At 45.1% G+C, this 22,869-nt stretch overlaps 1 protein-coding gene and 1 long non-coding RNA gene across 2 annotated transcripts in view; both read right to left on the bottom strand.

Annotated features, from left to right (window-relative positions):
- The window catches only part of LOC310642744 (dedicator of cytokinesis protein 4-like), a gene marked incomplete at its 3' end in the record, with an annotated part of 85,124 nt that extends 68,600 nt beyond the window's left edge, over positions 1 to 16,524 (bottom strand). The window contains exon 1 of the mRNA XM_083366633.1: positions 16,499 to 16,524. The remainder of the gene's footprint in view (positions 1 to 16,498) is intronic.
- Positions 16,525 to 16,532: 8 nt separating this feature from the next.
- LOC310642802 overlaps positions 16,533 to 22,869 on the bottom strand; it is a 57,582-nt gene continuing 51,245 nt past the window's right edge. The window contains exon 5 of the long non-coding RNA XR_014492963.1: positions 16,533 to 16,603. This is a non-coding gene — a long non-coding RNA (uncharacterized lncRNA). The remainder of the gene's footprint in view (positions 16,604 to 22,869) is intronic.

Here is a 22,869-nt window from a genome sequence, read left to right as displayed (position 1 = left end):
TGATATTTTGAAGTTTGCATTCCAATCACTTTCCCTCCCCCCCCAGTTTATTGGCAAACTGAGAAGCAATTTTGAGACCAGCAAAAGCGTGGTTTGAACCTGAAAAACAGTAAACACATAGTAAGGCCATTCTTCTACCTCTGCTTTCTACTTAGGGGGCCCTGGTTTCTGGGGATGCTTTGAATGAAATCTATTTATTAGGCATTTTGTTCTGATGTTATGGGGTTTGATCCACCTTGCCTTTGCTATTGGAGGGGTTCTTATTTCCCTCTAAGAACTGTCTCCACATCAGTAGTGCCCATTGTACAGCAAAGGCTTCCTTTTCCCATACTCGTTTAGATTTCTGGAGGTGAAACCACAATGGCTGCAGGTACCCCTCTCCATTCTTTTGAAGTAGCACTCCCTCCACCGCCACATTCCTGGCATAGGCTTGAATCACAAAAGAAACCTTGGGATCAGGATGCTTTAGGACTGGCTCAGCTACAAACAGTCTCTTAATAGATAGAATAATAGGAGGTGTTGAAGCCATAGGAACCTTGGGGGGGGGGGGCAGTGATCATGCAATATTGGAATTCAACTATGCAAGCACAAGCAATAGAACATAGTCAAACTAGAGTCTTGGACTTCAATAGAGCTAATTTCAATAAACTTGGAGAGAGGTTGGGAAGGATTCCATGGATGAGAATCCTCAAGGGGAAAACAACTCAAGAAGCTTGGGAAATTTTGAAAAGTAAGATAATAAAAGTCAAATCTAACACAATACCAATGAAGAAGAAAAATAACAGCACTCAAAAGAAACCAGCATGGCTGCATAAAGAACTCTCTGATATGATAACTTTATTGTCACTTTGAATGTACACCAATCGGCATACATCAAAATGAAATTTCGTTGCATACAGCTCTCAAAGGGTCACCACCTCCGATATATACTCCTTGTTCGGGGCCCACTCAAATTTCACATTGTCGGTTTTAGTCTCTAGGGAGTGAATGATGGCAAACAGGACAGATGGAAATGGGGCTCCATGTGGATTAGCCCTCAAATTCGCTTGTATTCTGACAACCTCGCCTTCTTTCCTTTTTCTGATCCTGACTCTTCCACCCTTTCCTTAAAGAGGCCTTGCTTCTTTTCGCCCCTGGAGCACGCTGCTGCCGCCGCCACCAACTCCTCCAAAAGCCTCTCTCTCTTCCTCTGGGCCTGCTGACAGCCTCATCCAGTTCCTTCGCTCCATAAGCTCCAGGTCCTCTCCTCCTCTGCCTCCTCTGGAAACAGCCCTGATTTGCAGTAGAATCCATCACTGGGCCAGCAGTCAGATCTTGCTGCTGGTAGAACAAATTCAAACAGCGCCAACGACTTTTAATGGTCTCACCAACAGTTCCAAAACAACTAGAAACTCGCCATGCCAGCAAAGATTGTTGGTCGTATGTCGTACGTTACCTTAGTTCCACCATGTTGCTCAAACACATTAAAATCTTCCTGATCATGTGGCCTATAGCCCTTACTATCCCTCCCAAAACTATTCAACTGAAAGATAAAAAGGACAAGTATAACAACTGGAAAGAGGGGCACATAACTAAGTCAGAATATCAGCAATTAGCCCGAGCCTGCAAAGATGAAGTGAGGAAAGCTAAGGCTAAAAAGGAAGTAAGGCTTGTGACAAAAGTAAAAAATAACAAAAAAAAGCTTCTTTCAACATGTAAAAAACAAGAAAAAAGTCAAGGAAATGATTGGCCCATTAGTGGGAGAAAGTGGAAAGAAGGTGACAAGCAACAGGGAGAAAGCAGAACTATTTAACTCAATTTTTTGCATCCATCTTTGCACAAAGGAAAAAAAACAGCCAAACCTATTAAAAACAGTACCGTAAAAAACAGATTAGAAATACAAGTTAAGATAGGCAAGAAAATGGTGAGTATCTTTCCAGCCTAGATGAGTTCAAATCACCAGGACCAGATGGATTACACCCCAAGGTTCTCAAGGAACTGGCAGATGTGATCTCAGAACCACTGAACTATACCTTTCAAAGGTACTGGAGGACTGGGGAACTACCAGAGGACTGACAAAGAGCTGATGTAGTTCCCATCTTCAAAAAAGGGGGAAAAATGGATCCAGGAAATTACAGACTTATCAGCCTGACCTCAATACCTGGGAAGATTCTGGAAAAGATAATCCAACAATGAATCAGTGAACACCTAGAGGCAAACAAAGTCATTACCAAAAGTCAACATGGGTTTGTCAAAAACAGATCATGCCAAACAAATATTATTGCATTCTTTGACCAAGTGACAAAATTAGTGGACCAGAAGAATACTGTAGATATAATTTATTTGGACTTCAGTAAGGCATTTGATAAAGTAGATCACAACATACTACTTGATAAGATAGAAAAATGTGGATTAGACAGCATCACCACCAGATGGATTTGTGGCTGGCTGACTGGCCATACTCAATGTGTACTCCTCAATGGAACCACATCTACATGGAAGGAAGTGAGTAGTGGGGTGCCCCAGGGCTCTGTTCTGGGCCTAGTGCTCTTCAACATCTTCATCAATTATTTGGATGAGGGAATAGATGGGGAACTCATCAAATGTGCAGACGACACCAAGCTGGCAGGAATAGCCAACACTCCAGAAAGACAGGCTCAAGATACAGAAAGATCTTGACAGACTTGAACATTGGGCACTATCTAACAAAATGAAATTCAGTGGTGAAAAAAGTAAGGTTCTACGTTTAGGCAAGAAAAACCAAATGCACAGGTATAGTTTAGGAGGTACCTTGCTCAACAGTAGTAACTGTGAGAGGGATCTTGGAGTCCTAGTGGACAAACACATATGAGCCAGCAGCTGCCAAAAAAGCCAACAGTGCTAGGCTGCATTAACAGAGGAATAGAATCAAGATCACGTGAAGTATTAATACCACTTTACAATGCCTTGGTAAGGCCACACTTGGAATACTGCATCCAGTTTTGGTCACCACGATGTAAAAAGGATGTTGAGACTCTAGAAAGAGTACAGAGAAGAGCAACAAAGATGATTAGAGGACTGGAGGCTAAAACATATAAGGAACGGTTGCTGGAATTAGGTATGTCTAGTTCAATGAAGAGAAGGACGAGGGGGGACATGATAGCAGTGTTCCAATATCTCAGGGGCTGCCACAAAGAAGAGGGAATCAAGCTATTCTCCAAAATGCCTGAAGGCAGGACAAGAAGCAACGGATGGAAACTAATCTTGACAGTTAGAACAATTAACCAGTGGAACATCCTGCCTCTAGAAGTTGTGAATGCTCCAACACTGGAAGTTTTTAAGAAGAGATTGGACAGCCATTTGTCTGAAATGGTATAGGGTTTCCTGCCTGAGCAGGGGGTTGGACTAGATGACCTTCCTGGTCCCTTCCAACTTTATTATCATTATTTTAATCTGTGTCAAACCAGAGTCTTTTTTGGTATTAGAGTAATATTTGCTTCCATCCATGTAGATGGGAATTTAGCTTCTAATAAAAGTCCATTACAAACATCTTTCATCGGTTCACTTATGTCTTGCAGATTTTTGTATAACTCCGCGGGAAGCCCATCTGAACTCGGTGTTTTTCCATATTTTTTTTTGTCTTTTTATGGCCTCTTATATTTCCATCATTGTAATCCTTTCTTCTAACATAGTTTTAAATGTCTCTGGGATTTTTAGAAGATTATTTTCTTCCAGATATTTAACAATTCTCTCTCTTGAAGTTTCCTCTTTATCGTTCAGTTCCTTGTAGTATTCCTTGATTATCTTTTTTATTTCTTCATTTTTAAATTGAAAATGGCCTTTCCCATCTAGTAAGTTATGTATCGTTTTCTTCTCTTTCTGTTTTTTTAAGTTTATAAGCTAACCATCTTCCTGGTTTATTTGCATTTTCAAAAAAAATCTGTTTTGCTCTCTTTATCTGTTCTGCCACTTTTTCTGAGGCCAAGAGCTTTAATTTATGTTTTATTATGTCAATTTCTCTTCTCGAAGTCTTTTTTGTAGTTTTCTTTGCAATTCTGATTTTAACTTTCCAAATTTTGTTTTAGTAGTACATATTGCTGTCTTCTCTGTTTATTTTTCTTTGCCATGTAGCTATGCCTCTAAAGCAGGGGTGGTGAACCTATGGCACGCATGCCACAGGTGGCACGTGGAGCCATCCCTGTGGGCACACATGCCATCACCCAGGAAGGAGGCAGGGCCAGGCTCCTCCCCTCCGCTTCTCCACATGCGCCTGCGCTCTTTTTCTCTCTCTCTGCACTCTTGAGTTGGAACAGGTGCAAGAGCTGGGCAGATCAGGGCTGGATGGTGGAAGCAGCTACCAGCGTGAGTCCAGGTAAGACTGCAGAGTGATTTTGCAGGGGGCCCCCATGGCCAATCTGGGCGGGAGAGGCCTTTTACAAGCCTCTGGAACTTGGATCAGGCCACTGGGGTGCTGCAAAATTGCCCCGTGGCCGTGGATTCGAGCTCAGGAAGGAAGGAAGGGTGATCCATGCAGGGGGTGGAGGTGAGAAAATGGTGGTGGTGGCACAGCGATCCATGCGGGGGAAAGAAATGGTGGTGCCGGTGGTGGCAAGGATATCCATGCGGTGGGGGAGAACAGCAGCAGTGGCATGGTGATTCGTGTGAGGGGGGGAATGGTGGTGGGGGAAAGGATATCCGTGTGGCAGGGGGGACAGCGGCAGCACAGCAATCTGTGCAGCAGCTTGGGGCAAAAATCTTCCCCTGCCATGGCAGGTGGCTACTCACTGCGCTGTGGGCCATGCTTGGAACCCCCAGACAGCCACCGGCTGGTGGTGAGGAGACAGCTCAGCTTCCCCTCATTGCTGCTGGCCGCCTGGGGTCTGTGGCCCAGAACTCACCCTCCCCCCATAGGAGAAAGAGCCTGGAGGGAATGGAAGAGAGAGCTTGGAGTGAATGGGGGGAATGTGTGAATGCACAGAGGAGGAAGAGCCTGGAGGGAACCACAGAGAGAGCTTGGAGCTGGGGGGGGGGATGTACAGAGCAGAAAGTATTCATTCACACTTCCCACCCATCCCCTCCCCTTTGCTCCAAGCTCTTTCTGCTCCCTTCATTCACACTTCTTGGGCACAGAGGGGGAGGGAAGGAAGGAAGGAAGGGAGGGAGGGAGGGAGGGAGGGAGGGAGGGAGGGACAATGGGAGGGAGGAAGGAAGAAAGGAAGGGACAATGGGAGGGAGGAAGGAAGGAAGAGACAATGAAAAGGAAGGAAGGAGATGGGAATGAGAAAGGGTGGCAGGCAAGGAAGGAGGGGACGGGGAAGGAAGGAAGGTGATGGGATTGAGAAGGAGAGAGGCACATGACCCCTGGGGATGCTGCAATGGTCATAAGTGAAAAATGGTCATAAGCCACTTTATCCACTGCTTTTGTAACTTCAAACAGTCCCTGTTGTAAGTCAGGGACTACTGTACTTTATCCCTTTTTTCCTTTTTTGGGGGGGTGGGTCATCAAGTTTTTGACACCTTGCTAGGCAACTGGAAAAACCCTAAGTTAGAGTACTCAGATTGCAGCTGCTTTCTTGCAAGTATGTGGAATGGTGTGGGACCCACAGGTTTTGAAAGTTAAGTGAGGAACTTGGTTACAACTTATTAGGAAAGATAAAATAGACAACCAAGAATGCTTGATCGACCATTCTTCATCCAGATTTTATATCAGTTGCATCTGCTAGTACAGGCATTCTGCTTCAGATTTCTGTTATTTTCAGCATCTGGTAAAATGAATGAGTACTTTTCCAACAACCTGTAAAATCCAAGACACTGTGCTTTCATTGTTTAATTCCCCCCTCATATAGTAGTCGCCAAATTGTGGAAACCTTTGGGGAAAAGTGTACAGTAGAAATGCCACCTTTGGTTAAGTTTCCACCAATTTTTCTTATAATTTCTTTATAACTGTAGCCTTGTTCACTTAATAATACTATTTTACATCGCTTTCTGGGCAACCAGTCAACTCTCTGCACCATTACTTTAATTTTATTACATTTTACAAACTCAATGAAGGAACACAAAAAACACAACCAAATTTATAGTGATCACATAACACACTGACAAAAGTCCTCCTCTCAGCTTCCATACATGACAATAATTGAATCCTACTGTGATCTGATTGGCTCATTGCCAAAACAAGATGAGGAGCCTCCTGCCCACTGTTCCACCTGCAAGAGACCCCCTGGATCTCCCCCAACCATGCCGGGCCCCACAGGCATCCCTCCTCAGGAGCAACATCGAGGTGGCCATGCCCACCCATGCTGCCATGACTACCATAGCCATGCCCACTCAGTGGGCCATGCCCACCTGGCACCCGGCGATGCATAAGTAGATTTTGGGTTGCAGTTTGGGCACTCGGTCTCTAAAAGGTTCGCCACCACTGCTCTAAAGTATGCTTTAGCTGTATCCCATACATTTTGTAATGTTGTATCTTCTTTTTTATTTTCTTTGAAAAAAAATACATTTCTTTTTTTGCTAGCTCTATAAATTCTCTTTCTTTTAATATAGATTGATTTAAAGTATTCCTTTCGATGTCATTTTCAGGAGATTATGGTATGGCCACATGCCTATCTCTATCTCAATATCCTGTATATTCACCCTCACGTCAGAGGTCATCCAAATCATATCGATTCTTGACCAATATTTTTGGCTGTTTGAGTAAAAGTGTATTGTAATTTTTGTGGGTTGATTTCCCTCCAGACATCTTGGATTCCAATTTCCTCTGCCATATCAAAAAATGTCCTAGGTAGTCTTCTTCTTCCGGTCTTTCCTGTTTTATTGTTTTTATAATCAATTTTTCTGTCTACTATCGCATTAAAATCTCCTACTAAACAAATATTTTGGTACTTCATTTCTATTATTTTTTTGTGTAGGTTTTTATAAAATTCTTCTTGATTGTTGTTTGGTGCATAAATTGCCACTAGCAGTGTTTGCTTTTGGTGCAGATATATTTCTACCATTACGATTCTTCCTTCTTTATCCGAATATACCAATTTAGAATCTATTGTCTCTTTAATATATACAGCGACCCCTCTTTTTTTCTGATGTGCTGATGTGTGATAAAGTTTCCCAATTTTTGGATATTCCAATAATTTATAGTGCTGTTCTTTTATATGTGTTTCTTGCAGGCAAATTATATCTATGTTCAATTTCTGTAATTTCCTAAAAACTTTATTTCTTTTTGATGTGGAGTTTAGTCCATTTACATTCACTGAGAAAATTCAATTTTCTTTCTCCATTTCCATTATTTATATTTAGGTCTAGTCAATCTAGTAATCCTCTGTTCTCTGGCAAGTCCTTCACCTTCACCTTCGCCCTCTTGTTCATCTTTCTATTTCTCTACTCCTGTCTGTGCAGTTGCTCCTTGGGTCATCTCTTCCATTTGCTTCTGCTTCTTACTCTCCCCTTGTCTTTGTTTCACTCCTTCATCTAGGATTGCTCTATTCCTTACTTCAAAGTCTTCTGCTTTCCAGGCGGAATTCAATCGATATCTTGTATTATTCCAATTTATTAAAATGCCTTCTGGCATCAGCCATCTGAAGTTTATGCCTTTGGCAATCAGCTTTGTAGTTAAGAAATAGTAGTGTCTTTGAGTATCTCTTACTCTCAAGGTATCTGCTTTAAAACCATGATTTCTTTATTTTTATATTTATTTATTTATTTATTGATGGGATTTATATCCCGCCCTATCTCCCGAAGGACTCAGGGCGGCTAACAACAAAACATATAATAAGTACAGAAATCAAGATAAAAATAAAATTGAGAACATCTGTGCAATAAATTAAAATTAGAGAATTTTAAAAATAAATTAAAAATTCTAAATATAAATTAATTAAAATGCCTGTCAGTCCAGGTCAGCTTGGTGGAACAGGAGTGTTTTGAGGCCGCGGCGAAAGGATTGGAGGTTTTGGGCCATCCGAAGCTCAGGGGGGAGCTGATTCCATAGGGCTGGCGCTCCCACAGAGAAGGCCCTCCCCCTGGGGGTCGCCAACCGACATTGCCTAGCTGACGGTACCCTGAGGAGGCCTTCTCTGTGTGAGCGTACTGGCCGATGGGAATTTGTTCCCGGCAGCAGATGGTCCTGCAAGTATCCCAGACCTAAGCCATGTAGGGCTTTAAAGGTAAGTACCAGCACCTTAAATCTCACCCGGAGGGCAACTGGTAGCCAATGCAGCTCACGCAGGAGGGGTGTAATATGGGAGTATCGGGGAGCTCCCATAACAACCCGTGCAGCTGCATTCTGCATCAGCTGAAGCCTCCGGGTGGTCTTCAAGGGCAGCCCCATGTAGAGAGCATTACAGTAATCAATACGGGAGGTAACGAGTGCGTGGGTGACTGTACGTAGGGCATCTCGGTCCAAAAAGGGGCGCAATTGGTATATAAGACGAATCTGTGCAAATGCCCCCCTAGCCACGGTTCCAATGTGATCTTCAAAACTGAGTCGTGAATCTAGGAGGACGCCCAGATTGCGTGCTCTATCAATGGGAGGTAACATCTCTCCTCCTATAGTCAGAGATGGAACCTCTTGGACTAAATGAGATGACGGTACGTACAGCCACTCAGTCTTGGCCAGGTTGAGTCGAAGCCTGTTTTCTCCCAGCCAAATCTGTACCGCTTCCAGACAACGGGACATCACATCGAGGGCATCACTGGGTTGGTTCGGGGTGGAGATGAATAGCTGGGTATCATCAGCATATTGATGATATTTCACCCCAAAGCTACGGATGTTCTCTCCCAGCGGCTTCATATAGATGTTGAACAGGAGGGGCGAGAGCACCGAACCCTGAGGCACTCCACAATTAAGAGGCCTAGGGCTTGACCTCTGCCCTCCTGCCAACACCGTCTGCGAACGGTCCGAGAGGTAGGAGGAGAACCACCGCAGAACGGTGCCTCCCACTCCCAGCCCCTCAAGACGATGCAGTAAGATACCATGGTCAATGGTATCAAAAGCCGCTGATAGATCTAATAGGACCAGGACAGAGGAATAACCTCTATCTTGGGCCCGCCAGAGATCATTCACCAGCGCGACCAATGCCGTCTCCGTGCTGTGCCCGGGTCTGAAACCCGATTGGTACGGATCTAGATATTCAGCTTCCTCCAGGTTCAAAGGGAGCTGTCGAGCCACCACGCTCTCAACGACCTTCGCAAGGAAGCAAAGGTTGGAGACAGGACGGAAGTTGTTTAAAACAGCTGGGTCCAGTGCCGGTTTCTTGAGGAGGGGCCTTACCACCGCCTCTTTCAAGGCAGCAGGGAAGTACCCTTCACTCAGTGAGGCATTGATAACTGCTAGGAGCCAGCCTCGTGTAACCTCCCGAGATGCATAGACTAGCCAGGAGGGACACGGGTCCAACAAACATGTGGCAGCACTTAGTTTCCCCATGATCTTGTCCACTTCATCCGGAGTCACAGGATCGAACTCTTCCCAAATGTACTCGGCCAACTTCATCGTTTTCCTCTCGTTAGATACTGCCCAGTCAGAGTCCAGACCAGCCCGAATCTGAGCAATTTTGTCCACCAGATATTTACTAAATTCCTCAGCCCGTCCATGTAGGGGGTCCTCTCCCGTCTCTTGACTTAAAAGGGAGCGGACCACTCTAAATAGGGCGGCCGGGCGATTATCTGCGGACACAATGAGGGTGGTGAAGTAGGCACGCTTTGCCACCCTCATTGCCACAAGATAAGATCTAGAAAAGGATCTTAACTGTGTTCGGTTAGACTCAGACCGACTGGTTCTCCAAATGCTCTCTAGGCCCCTTCTCTGGCGTTTCGTCTCCCGCAGGTCCTTGGAGAACCAAGGAGCGAGTCGCGACCTGTGCCGGGTCAGAGGCCGCAAAGGGACAACGCGGTCGAGAGCCTCCGAAGCAGCCTGTTGCCAGGCATTAACTAAGGACTCGACCGGGTTGTGGGAGAGGGAGGTGGGAATCGGTCCAAGCGCCATCTGGAATTTATCTGGGTCCATCAGGTGCCTGGGGCGGAACCACCTGGTCGGTTCTGCCTCCTGACAGCAGGGGGTGACGTGACGGAGGCCCAACCGCAGGAGGTAATGGTCTGTCCATGAAAGGGGTTGTGATGTTGGAGTAACCCCACCCAGTCCATTTAGCCACTGCCCAGAGACAAAAATAAGATCAGGCATGTTTCCTCCCTCGTGAGTTGGGTCCTGAGTAATTTGAGTCAGGTCCATGGCCGTCATGGAGGCCATGAACTCTCGGGCCACTTCTGATGCACTGCCCAGGGAAGGTAGATTAAAGTCTCCCAGTACCATAAGTTTTGGAAATTCGACTGCCAATCCTGAGATGGCGTCAGGTAGCTTGGGTAGAACCGTTGCTGTGCAGCTTGGAGAGAGGTATACCAGAAGTAGGCCCAACTGACCACCAGGACCCCATCTTAAGAGGAGGGATTCACATCCGTCTATCTGAGGGGCAGTGGCCTCCCGCGGATGGAGGGTCTCTCTGATAACGACTGCCACACCACCTCCCCTACCCTGAGCTCGAGGCTGATGTAGCACACGGAAACCTGGAGGGGATAAATCAGTCAGAGGGACCCTTCCCTCTGGGCCCAACCAGGTTTCCGTGATGCACGCCAGGTCTGCGTCTTCCTCCTCGATCAAGTCATGGATGAGGGGAGCTTTATTCACAACAGACCTGGCATTAAAATAGATCAGCCTGAGCTCAGGAGTCTGCCCTCCCTCTTCCCCAGGACAGCAGGCGAGAGCCAGAAGGTCAGAGTGCGCCACAGCCTGAAGATAGCGTGGGCGTGATCTCAGATTATGATATGGCCCTCTGCTCCTCCATCTGCTGCCATTCCCAATTACTGTGGGGATCGGTATCCCTGTCCCATCCCCCTGGGTTACAAGACTCTCCTCGGCCCTCATATTGCCGCAACCATTGGCCAACCTAGACTGAGACAGGTCCGGTAGGATCTTCCCCTCACTCTGCTGGGCCTGACCCTCCCCCCTCCCTAACCCTTCAAAAAATTTTAAAAGAAAACCCAAGAGCCTCTTCTTGGCGCCATGCCACCTCTCGGGGTCCCAGGACCCGTCATTAAGGAAACGGCGGCGTAGGTCTGATGGCCACCTCTGAGAGAGGGGGGAAGCTCTCAGGGCAAGTAGCTCATTTCTGGTGTAAGCCATCAGTAGTGGAAATAGGAGTAAAGGACGAGCTGGTTGGAACAACTGCATATCAAGACCACAGAGCTGAAGTAGTGGCTCCTGAGAACATGGTCACCCTCTCACAGTGATCAGGATCTCAGGGGACCACCATCCAGCCCTGGGTAGGTCGCAGGAGGAGAGAGAGTCTGGTGAATGCTAGAATAGTCTGTTGGTGGATAACTTCGTAGCTCCGGTGATGAGCGGTGGTAGTTCATCTATCTCCATGCTTTAGATGTCATCGCGACCGAGGGGCTGTAGTCAGTCTCCGGTGAAAAAATGAAGGAGGGATTATCTAGATTTAAAGTATGATCCCGAGGGGATAACTGCTATCTCGGGGGCCTTTCAGCACATCCCACCTCCAAATAAAGCTTCAGGTGGTCCCTGGTGAATTCCACCCTCCAGACCAGATACAGGAGGGTTTTAAATGGCGCTCCAGCCTACAGACGGTGGCCATCATCCCAAAGACCTCTGTCGGGGGGGAAGCTCGATGATCTTATAGATGGGCAGATGGGGGGCAGCAGCCACCAATTCTGGAGCCTCGCCATCTGGGCTACCTTTCTAGGCAGCCCCAGGTCGTTACAGCTCCTCCGCAGGTGGCTGCAGGACCGGACCATTTGTCTGTCGAAGGGAGATCGATCAGGTCGTTGCAGGTCCGTTGCTGGCTTCCGCACGCCGCGTATCCTAGCAGGCCACTTAACAGCTGATTTGGAGGCCGCCGCAAGATGCCACCAGCAGCTGCCGGCTAGTATATGCTCTCTGCTGGTCTGAACGAGCCAGAAAAGGTTGCAAACTGCACATTGCAGCCCGCCCATCATCGGCCGCTTTACAGGCTGCCGTGGGGTGCCGCCGGTTGCTGTCGGCCATTGTAATTCGACCGTCTGCCTGAACGAGCCATTCCGCTCGGCCACTTCGAGTCCGGGAGCCTTGCCTCCTCGCCGCCTCGCCGTCCTTTCCAACACCACCCCGCTGTCATTGCTGGTGCTCATTACAGGCTCCACCGAAGCCTCGGAGGGTCCTGTCACCCATCCGGGCTAGGGAACAACAGCCCCCTGCAGAGCCCCATGCCAAACCCCTGGGGGAGCATCTGCCAAACTCGCAGCCCAGGGTGGTAAAAGAAATGTGTGTATGTTTCTGTGTGTGTGAGTGAGAACAATGCCATTCATGATTTCTCTTTCCCCTTTTTGGGTGGATTTTTTGGGTTCTGTGAAGTCAGGGCTCCTGAGGTTGCCTTTGGGGTGGGTGCCAGGCAAATGGCTGCTTAATGGCCCTCCTGGCTGCATCAGAAGCAGGGTCCAGGTGTGCACCTTGGAATTTTGGTAGGGCTGGCAGCCAGCATGGCAGGAGGTTTCTGCCCTAACAGAAGTCTCCCTTGGCTCTTCTTTGGGTGGCTTTCAATTCCTCTGTGCCTTCTGTATTCCATTAGGCCTAGCTCCATATTTGTCTCCAGCTGGTACCAGTCTTGGATCCAATCCAGCAGCCCTTGAGGCAATCACATGTGGTGCAGCTCTTCAGGCTGTCCCTGAAGGAATGGACCAAGAGTCGCTCTGGTCAGTGTCTCAGCTTCCCCGCCAGCCTCCAGAACTCTCAAATGTATTCTGCTGCTGGTCTACTTCCCTCTCTGATGGTGTGGATTTCAGATTCTCTCGCCGAACATGGATGTTGTTTCTGAAGCAGTCCCTGAGCTTCCTTAAGAACATGTAAGGGTCTCTTAATTTGGGGGCTCCCTGGTCATGGCATCCCATCACCCATTCCACTGCTTCTCCCTCAAAGTTGCACACAATGGCATTCATGCAGGCCACATCGACGGCATACACTAGCCCATACCAGTCCAGGTGTGCCCACACCTGGTTCAGGAAAAACACCAACTTCTCTAGATTCCTGTCAAATGTAACTCTGATCAGTGGGGGTCCCAGAGGTTCTGGTGCACCCCAGTATCCCAGTAGCCACTCTGCTCCCTATGAATAAGGCCAGGGTTGGGCACCTGTGGCCACCAGCTGGGGAGGTGGCTGCCCGGTGGCCCCTTGTTGCTAGGTCGCTGCTTGTAGGAGCCTGGCAGCCCCTTGGACTGGGGCCAGACTGGGTTGGGGGATTGTGATTCTCCAGGGCTGGCTGCTCCCACAACCACCATAGGTCTTATGCTCTGTCGGGGTTGAGGCAGTGGAACTGTGGCGGTCAGCAAGGGTTGGCTGGACCCTGTTCCATGGAGTACTCTATCTTCCATGCCGGTTCCCCTCCTCACTGTTCAGCCCAAGGAATCTTTCTCTCAGCTGTTCGACCGATGGACTGTGATAGGCCATCAGATATCTCCACTGCACCTGTTCCTCCCATTCTGGTGGTCACTTTCCTTTCCACCTCAGGACCTGGGCAGATGCTCCCCCAGGGGAGATCAGTGGGAATTCAGCTTCAGCAGCCCTTGGCACCACCATCCATAGCTCCTTCCTTATCTGGCTGTGGCTACCTGCTGTTATGGCCCCATCTCATGCTGTCAGCTGTTTTTTCAGATGGGTTCCCAGCACCTGGGCTTTCTTTCACTGGTTCCACTCTGGCCATCTTTCCCAAGTCTTCACAGCTCTTCCAGAGGCAACCAGACAGGCTGCAGGAGCTCGGGACTCCTTGAAAAAGTTTTTTTTAAAGAGTGCCGGTTTAATATCAAAGTTCCAACTGATAAACCCAACCAAGTAAACACCTCCGAGGCTTTCCAAACTCTTAATGTAAAACTTTATTGAGTATATCATTTTGGCACACATGGAAGCAAAACCAGCTCTGGCAAAACCCAATCCCATATAGTAAAAGTATAGAATTCCTCCTCCTTCTTCTTGGTCAAATCACATTGCCCAATCAGGAGGAAAAATATACAAATTCCAAGGAGGAGGTAACCAGGCCCCCTCAGGCGATTTGCAATTTATATGCTGTCACTGAGGAGGTAGCAGGAAAGAGATCTCCAAAACCCAAGCCTTGAATATGTTGCACTGGTGGATTCACTATGTGCAATTTTTAAAAAATATTAATAGCCTGGCTTGCATACTGGCTAATCTCAATTGGTCATCACAAACCTGGATGCACTGAACTAAGAACTAAGGCAGGAAACAACTCTTGAAAATGGGCAGTCAGTGGTAAGGTACTGAGGCAAACCATGGCTGTGAAGAATTTTGGAGGAATGTGCAAACCTGATCAGAAGCTCAAAGTAGCATCGAACATCTAAAATAATTGGCACAGAATATTGGACAGTATAAATTTCGTTTCTAGCTAACAGAACTTTTGCCCTGACTTTTAGACCTTTATGGGTTGGAAGCTCCCCTTTTTGGGAGCCACTGCAGGGATCTTTTCTGCTGCCTCTATTAGTGCCTTCCCTTTTTGCATTAAGAGTTTAAAAGTTTATTTATCTGGTCTCCCTGAGCAGATCAATTTTTAATCTTGTACCAGTAAAAGTGTGTCACTCACACTCTTATGGCACAAAAGGGGGAGTATTGTGGGAAGAATCCAGAGAAAGTAATATTTTGGGGAATATTAAAAAGGCAGAATATATTTCCCCAAAGAAATAATGGAGAAGATCTTTAAAAAGACAGAAACCAGCCCCGAGAAACCAGCCCCAGCCTTTCTCCCCTGAGTAGAAACTAGGCAAAGGGCAGCTTTTAGAAATGCAGATGTAATAATCCATTAAGGAATGTTGGATCCAGGAAGCTGTTAGAAAGACAAAGACACCTAAAATTTACATACCCACACCCAAATTCTAAGGACAAGAGACATAATAGGATTAACCCACCAAAAGGACACACTCAGACTCAGGTTAAAGTACATGACACAGGAAATACAAAGCCTTAAACAGGAACAGGAAAAACCTCAAGAGCCTCGGAAGATAGAAAAGCCCACCACTCCCTGCTACATGAAGTCAGTTTTTCCAGAGCTATCTTTCTGTCTATCTCGCCTCTTCAATAAACTACAACCTTCTTTCTAAAGCAGTCTCCATTTTGATTATTCCTGGCTTGGACTGGACCCTGATGAAGATTTTTCCTTCAACAGTATAATGAGGTAAGGCCAGATTTTTTTTTCATATACTTCATACATTTCAATCAAAACAGCATATTGCAAAAGATTGAATGAAAAAACAGGTATCAGAATCCAGCTTTCTTTTATTAAGCCAGAGATTTGCAAAAATGTAAAACATTTTTTATTTTGGAAAATATAATTATTTTTCATTTAAAATATGTTATTTATATTAACATGTAATGGGCTTATTGTTATTTTAAAATGAATACATTTTTTACAAAATTGCTCAATTTCTAATTTGGAATTTATCAATAGATATAACCCACAGAAACAAAATCTTTTTGATGTTACCAATAATTTTTAAGAATGTAAAGGAGTCCTGAAGCCAAACAATTTGAGGCCTAGGCTGCCTTATTATTCCTGTAGTTATCACAGAACTGTGGAATTCAAAGAGACAATGAGGATTATCTAATCCTATTCTCATCAATTCACAGGAAAATCAATTAAACTGATTATGTGCCATCAAATCATTTTCAATTCTTAGGGAGCACATAGATAGCTTTTCTCCAAGATATCTGTCCCTAACTTGTTTTTCAAGTCTCCTAACAATTGCACATATAGCTACTGTAAGAGAATCCATCCACCTTGCTTACAGGACATCCTCTTCTCTTTTCTTTCATCTTTCCCAGAGAGGTGGGAATTTGAGCCTGGCCATTTGTGCCTTATGTGGGAACTCTGGGTTGATTTGTTTGATGATCCATTGGCTTGTTTTCTGACTATCTAATTATTCTCAGGAGTCTTCTCCAACACTAATGAACTCAAGGTGTCAATACAATGTACAATAAAACTTCTTTCTTTTCTGGAACTGGAGAACAACAACCTACCTAGGCAGACTTTTCTATGATTTTACAGGTGTTACCAGCAGCATGTTTTTCAGCATGCTGCAACTTTTTCCCAATTTGGGGGGCTAGTCTCTGTGACAATGGAAAATAGTTCCTAGCCAACTTTTTGTCATTCATGAAAAGCCTGTATGAAACAGCATTAATCTTTTTTTTTATTGAAAAGTTTTAAAATACAATTTTCCTTTAAAAAAACCCCCCTTCCCCCTCCCTCCTCCCCCCCTACCTCCCCCCATCCCTCCCTCCCTCCTCCCCCCCCCAGCATTAATCTTGACAAGGAACAATATAAAGTAGAACAGTATAAGCAACAGAATACTAGAAAATAGATGAAAATTTCAAAGTATATTTAAATACTACACACAATTTTATTAAAGTGCTGTACTTAGTTTTTAATCTGTAAATGTTCTAACAGTATTGGCCTAACATTGTCATGCATGTTAATTTTTGTATAAAAAAAATCTATACTCACACGTAAGAAAAATGGAAACTTCTTTCCATAAAATCCAACTCTGAAAAACTCAGGCTCCAAACGTTGCTGATCCATAATTTTATCATATAAAGAAGCTTCCATCAACTATGTGGATTTACATAAACAAACAAACAAACAAACAAACAAACAAATGAAAAAGAAGGACATTTTGTGTATTTTTTGTGTACTAATCAAAAGAGCAAAACAAATAATTCAATTTGATATCCTACACATATAAAAAAATGATTTCAGTCCAATGGTACTAAAAATGGTACTAGAGAGAGTTTTAAATTTATCAAAAGAAACAGCACTTGTTTGGCTCCTTCATTCTTTTCTCTTTTGATTTGTACTATGGTGTTGTGCGGATTCAAAGGTTCAGCTGAGGTACTCCTTCAAAGCTATTTCACAAACTGCAACCCAAACCCCACTTATTTATTGTTGTGTGCCGGATGGGCATGCCCCACTGGGTGGGCATGGCCTACTGGGTGGGTGTGAACTTCCTTCCTTTTCATTCCCATCTCCTTCCTTCTTTCCTTTTCCTTCTTTCTTCCTGTTTTCCTCCCCTCCTTCCTTTCTTCCCTTCCTCCCTCTGTGCCCAGGAAGGAACGAGGGGAGGGGGAGAGGTTGGCAGCGCTTCTCTCAAAGAGTAAGAAATCTTTTGAGATCTTTTGTCTAAGCCCATGCTCAAGCAAGGGCTGTATACCATTCCAGACAATGAAATAATCCAATCTCTACTTAAAAGCCTCCAGTGATGGAGCATCCACAACTTCTGAAGGCAAGCCTTTTCACTGGTTAGTTGTTTTCACAAGTCCTTAGTTCTAGGCTGGTTTTCTTCTTGATTAGTTTCTATCTATTATTGCCTTCTGATGCTTTGGAAAATAGGTTGACCCCTTCTTCTTGGTGGCAGCCATCAAATATTGCTATCACGTCACCACCCCTAGTCCTTTTCACTAAGCTAGACACATCCAATTCCCACAAACATTTGTCATATGTTTTAACCTCCAGCCCCCTAATCAATGTTTACCATTCATTTAGACCAGATGGTCCCCCTGCTTTGGTTATAGAACAGTGGCTATGAACAGAACTGTCATGGGTTCACATGGGCTGGTTGGAAAAAAGTCCAGGCCCTGAGTTCCAAAGTTATTTTGTGAGAAGATACAGTATGAATTGTCTGCACATAAGGGCTGCATATTATGGGGCAACAGAGTCAATATCCCCACATCATTGAGGGACAAAGTCTTACATTCCTTACATGAAGGATATCCAGGCATTGTACAGATGAAAGCCTTAGCTAGAAGCTACCTGTGGTGGCCTGGCCTGGATAAGGCTGTAGAGGATCAAGTCCATGGTTGCTATACCTGTCAGAGGTCTAGGCCTGAAATGCCTCAGGCCCATTCATAGGTTGGAAGAAACACATACCCCCTGGTCTAGGGTTCATATAGACTACGCTGGGCCTTTCCAAGGACAGCTTTTTATGGTAGTAGTAGATAGCCACTCAAAATGGCTGGAAGTAGTTCCAGTCCCTAATATGACTACTGCTAGGACCATCCAGGTGCTGAGAAAACTCTTTGCAACACATGGGTTGCCTGATGTTTTGGTTTCTGATAATGGGGCTCAATTCACTGCTGCTGAGTTTCAGGCTTTTCTCAGGGCTAACCTCATCAGACATGCTACGTCTGCACCATTTCACCCCGCTACGAATGGACAAGCCAAATGCATGGTGAGGACAACAAAGGAGGCACTCAAGCACATCATCACAGGTGACTGGCATCATAGACTGGCAGATTTCTTGCTCTGTCAACACACTACACCCTGTACAGCTACAGGAAAAAGTCCTGCTGAGCTTCATTGGGGTAGGTGCTTAATTACTAAACTGGACATGTTGCATCCAGACAGAGTGGCATCCAAAGCCTCTAAACCAAAACCCCTGAGGGGGCTGCAAACAGGTGATTGGGTTTGGGCCAGGAACTATGGACCTGGAAACATGTGGGTTCCTGGTCAGGTGATCAAAAAATCCAGACCCCTATCTTATAAAGTGGGATTGGAGGGAGGGCGATTGGTCAGAAGACATATTGACCAACTTAGGAAAAGATTCCCAGAATGGTCATTAAGTGAGGACTATGACACAAGTCCCTCCTGAGTTCCTCAAGCTGGCACCCAAGCCAGCTCACACCAGAACCACCAGGGTTTTCCTTCCTCAGTGGAACTTGATTCAGAAGAGGAATATGGCAGCTCAGAAGTGCAACATGGAACCCCTGACTAGGCAAACCAACCGAATCTCAGTGACCGCTGTGCCTACTCTGCTAAACAGTCAGACTCTGGAGTGGGCCCACCGAGAGAAGCCAGTCAGAGCAATTCAACTCCCCTGGACACGGGAGCAGAAGGGGACATGGGTCTACCCAGCCCACCGGGTAAGCTGGTAGACCAAAAAGTGACTGGAACCCCAAGGCGTTCATCCAGACCACATAAACCCCCAGCATATCTTACAGACTATGTTGTAAAATAAAGTGATGTGTAATGTATGACACTGTACCACTACCTACAGAAGTTGGGGGTAAAATGTAACGCTGTCAAGCATGTTCACTTAGATGTTGTTTTATCTCTTTGTAGTTATTGCATTGACAAGCTATTCTTTAATCTCTTTGTAGTCCACTCTACAAGGCACATCTGTAAAGGTTGCGTGATATCATTCTAACTACCTTGGATAAACAAAGCATTACAATTATTATTGTTATTTATTATTTTACTATTTTGGTTGTTGGGAGTGATTAATATGCCTTGACTATTGTCAAGGGTATTATAGCCTGATCTTAGGAGGGAGGGGTGTTATGCACTGGGCTTTTGGAATATCTCCATGTGCGTTGCTGGAGAACGCAACTCAGACAGGACGTCTCCGGTCCTGCAATTGGTCAACTTTGGGTGGCAAACATGGCTTCAATCCGATTGGTTAATACCATAGGGCTTGGCTATATACTGAAGCAGGGTGAAGCAGTATGAGTTTTTCTGTACTCATTTGCGTGTTCTCATTCCTGCTCATCAGAGCCCATGATATAATATCTCTGACAAAATAATTGAGCGGGGGGGGGAGTTGACTCGGCCTTTTAATTTCAACTCACGCCAATTCCTCTTAACTTCCAATTCAATGCAAAGAGTTCCATGATTTTAGGGAGGGGAGGTGGCAAGAATAGACCAGAAAGCCAATATGCGAGTTTGCTCTCTTGCCTGCCTGCACACTACCTCCCTGACACAGCACATGTGTGTGTGTCTCTGTGTGTGTGAGACAGAGAGAGAGATCCCCTTTTTGTAAGTTTGCTTACTCTGCAACGCTTTCCTTTCCCCACACTTTTGCTTCCCTGCTGGCTCAATCACTCTCTCTCTCTCACCCTCACAAACAAAAACTCTCCCTGCTTTCTCCCCCTTTTGGCCCTTTACCTCCAGCTGCACCTGAACAGAGTGTTAGGAGGTTAAAAAAAAAAGAGGGGAAGAAAGGGGGAAGCTCTCCTTTTTTGTAACACCTCGGCTTCCTTCTCCTCCTCTTCCCCTCCTGGCATTCTCTCTCTCTCTCTCTCTCTCTCTCACAGAGAGAGAGAGAGAGAGAGAGAGAGAGAGAAACCCTTCCTGCTTTCTCCTCCTTCTCACCCTTTCTCTCCAGCTGCCACACATTGCTGGCTGCCAGCAATTCCAGGCTGCAGCTCTGCATGACTGCTGCATTCCCCTCTCTGGCCCTACAATGTGGCGGAGAGGGTGAATGGGAGCCAGCCAATGCTTGGTTTGTGCCACTGTGTGCTCCCATCTCTGTGCCTTTCATCCCACAGGCCGGGCGTGCCCTGGAGCGCTAGGCTTACAGAACACCAAGGCCCAAGCGAGGAAAGGCATGGTGCAGCAAAGTAGAGCTGGACAAGGAGAGTCCCGGCAAAGCGGGGAATGGCCAGGCATGACGGGCAAGGCTGGGAGGGGTGGGGTGGGGTGAGGCAAATGAGCTGCACCTGCTGCTGCAAACCACCAGCCCCTGAGTGCTCACCAATTCCTGTGTATGTGCCGGTAGGGAACCCAGCTGGGTTGGGATGGGCCAGGCTGGGACAGCGGGAGTCAATTCCCTTGCCATTTCTGGGACAGCCCGAGGGGGGCGGGAGTTTGGGCCCTCCCCGGCCCAGCCCCAGCCCACAGGGATTGTGTTTGACATGTCTGAGCTACAGCTTTGGTGGCTCTGTAGGCCATCTTCGTGATGCAAAATGTTATATCATGTTAATTTAACTTTATTTTGCTTTGCACAGCTACAGGAAAAATTAAGGAAGTGCTGATCTACTCCAGACTGTTTGCCAAAAGGTTTAGTGAATTGCCTAAGCATTGAATGTTGCATCCTCTGGTATGCTTGCCAAAGAAGGAAGAAAAATGGTGCCATCGTTGCAATCTTTGACAAGAGTTACAGAGGTCATCTAGTCACTTCCTCCAGGTTGCTTATGCAGAAACATTGAGCAAGTACTGCAGAAGATGTGCCATTCACCTTCTCCAAACCATTAACTGAAATATTTTGGTGAACATTATAGAAGACATAGACCACAGCTCCTCCAACATAGTTTGCATCAATTTTTAGGAAGCTGTATCAGAAAACACATTAGTCTGCCTTCTTTGGTTTGTGTTTAGGTGCAATGCCTGAAAAAAACAACCCTTTCTTCTATATTTGGCAAATGACAGATAGGATGTGGTGAGCAATTTTTTAATCAAAGTAACTCGGATTGATTTTGTCACTGTGGTCTAGACCTCAGATTTCCTAGCTCTAAAGTCACTGATTATCAGATCACTTGTGTATAAAGACAGGAGCCCAGTAAGGTGCTGATCAGTTGCCTATATTTTGTATAGCAAACCACCTTGCCTCTGAAGATGCCAGCCATATTTGTTGGTGAAACATCAGAATTTCTGTTAATGAGACAACAGTTGCTAAATCCTGAAGCCCAACACTGCCCAACAGATATCAGCCATGAAAGCCTACACCCATATAATCCTAGATTCACTTGCACAATCCTAGTTAGCTTATTCATTACATTTTTAAAACCACCCAATAGCTGAAACTCATACAATACTCATAGATACTATACCTTAAAACAAAAGTCACTATTACATTCTTAGTTTCAATCACAGAAGATGAATAAATTTTATATCTCTATTTGATTATCAAGTATCTGATTCAGCTGGAACCGACAACCCAAAATTAATAAGATAGACACATTGGGCATTGCACAATATTTTTGCCTTTTTTAGGTTGTTATTGTTCTTTTTATCTACTTTTGCTTTAAGGGATTATCTTAAATCAGGGCTGTCCTCGCTGTGGGTAAAAATCTTAGTTTAATTGTGAAAGACTGTACTGTGTGAATAATATTTATATTTAAGAAATTCAATTTCATTACCCGCATCTTGCTGAGATTTCTGTAGTCATAATAATTTTCATATTGCTCAGCAATCTTCCTGCATAAAATAATACCATTTTCCCAGCACTGTAGACAAATAAGAAAGAAAATTTTTTACCAGAGAGAAAAATCTGAAGATTTTTATCTGTTCCAAACAAATTTTCAGTTGTCTCCTGTTAGAAGTTCAATCTCTACCTTAACAATCACTAATATTATCCCAAAGGAAGATGACAGCTGCTTATGAAAATTGATGATACATTAAATATGATTAAATTTTACTCACAGATGCTCAGAACAACTGACTTGCCAGGTACCTACACTGTCTCATTCATGTACTACTGAATATCATTGGCAGAACTGTGCACATAGCCTTATTCAAATATCTGATATATGTAGCATACCACTAATGCTGGTTTAAATCACTTTGCTGCCTATTAGGGCCAAAATTTTAATACACTTTGCTTGATTAGTGTTTGCAACATGCTGTGTCAACTTCTCTGTCTACATTAGGTTGATTAAAATATGCATGTTTAAGCAGGGGAGTATAGGCTAGGTCCATATGATCAATATTTCTCACAAGACCCAATTCACTGCAAAGGCAGAGTAATTCAATTCTCCTCTACATATAGGGTTTTTAAAAAAGATTCTCATTTTAAAACACCCCAAACAGAGTTTAATATAAAAATAATATTTTTCTAAAGAGCATACTACTATTAAAGAGGAACCACTTCTACAGAACAAAGAATCTCAAGATCCATCCCACTCTTTGCATCAGTGTGACTGTTAGGGAAGCATAAAATTGCACAATGGTCCAAGAACTGGGAACAGCTGACACAAAAGACTGAGTGTTAGCAGGAAATGGCAAATGACATTACATGTATCATGACATTGTACAAATATATAATAATAAAGTTGGAAGGGACCCTAGATGACCTCCAAGGCCCCTTCCAACTTTATTATTATTAT

This window comes from Vipera ursinii (assembly GCF_947247035.1).
Source record: "Vipera ursinii genome assembly, chromosome: 6".
In the NCBI taxonomy this organism is placed as follows: domain Eukaryota; kingdom Metazoa; phylum Chordata; class Lepidosauria; order Squamata; family Viperidae; genus Vipera; species Vipera ursinii.
The sequence above is the reverse complement of the archived record's forward strand: the minus strand, read 5'-3'. Positions and strand labels throughout refer to the sequence as shown.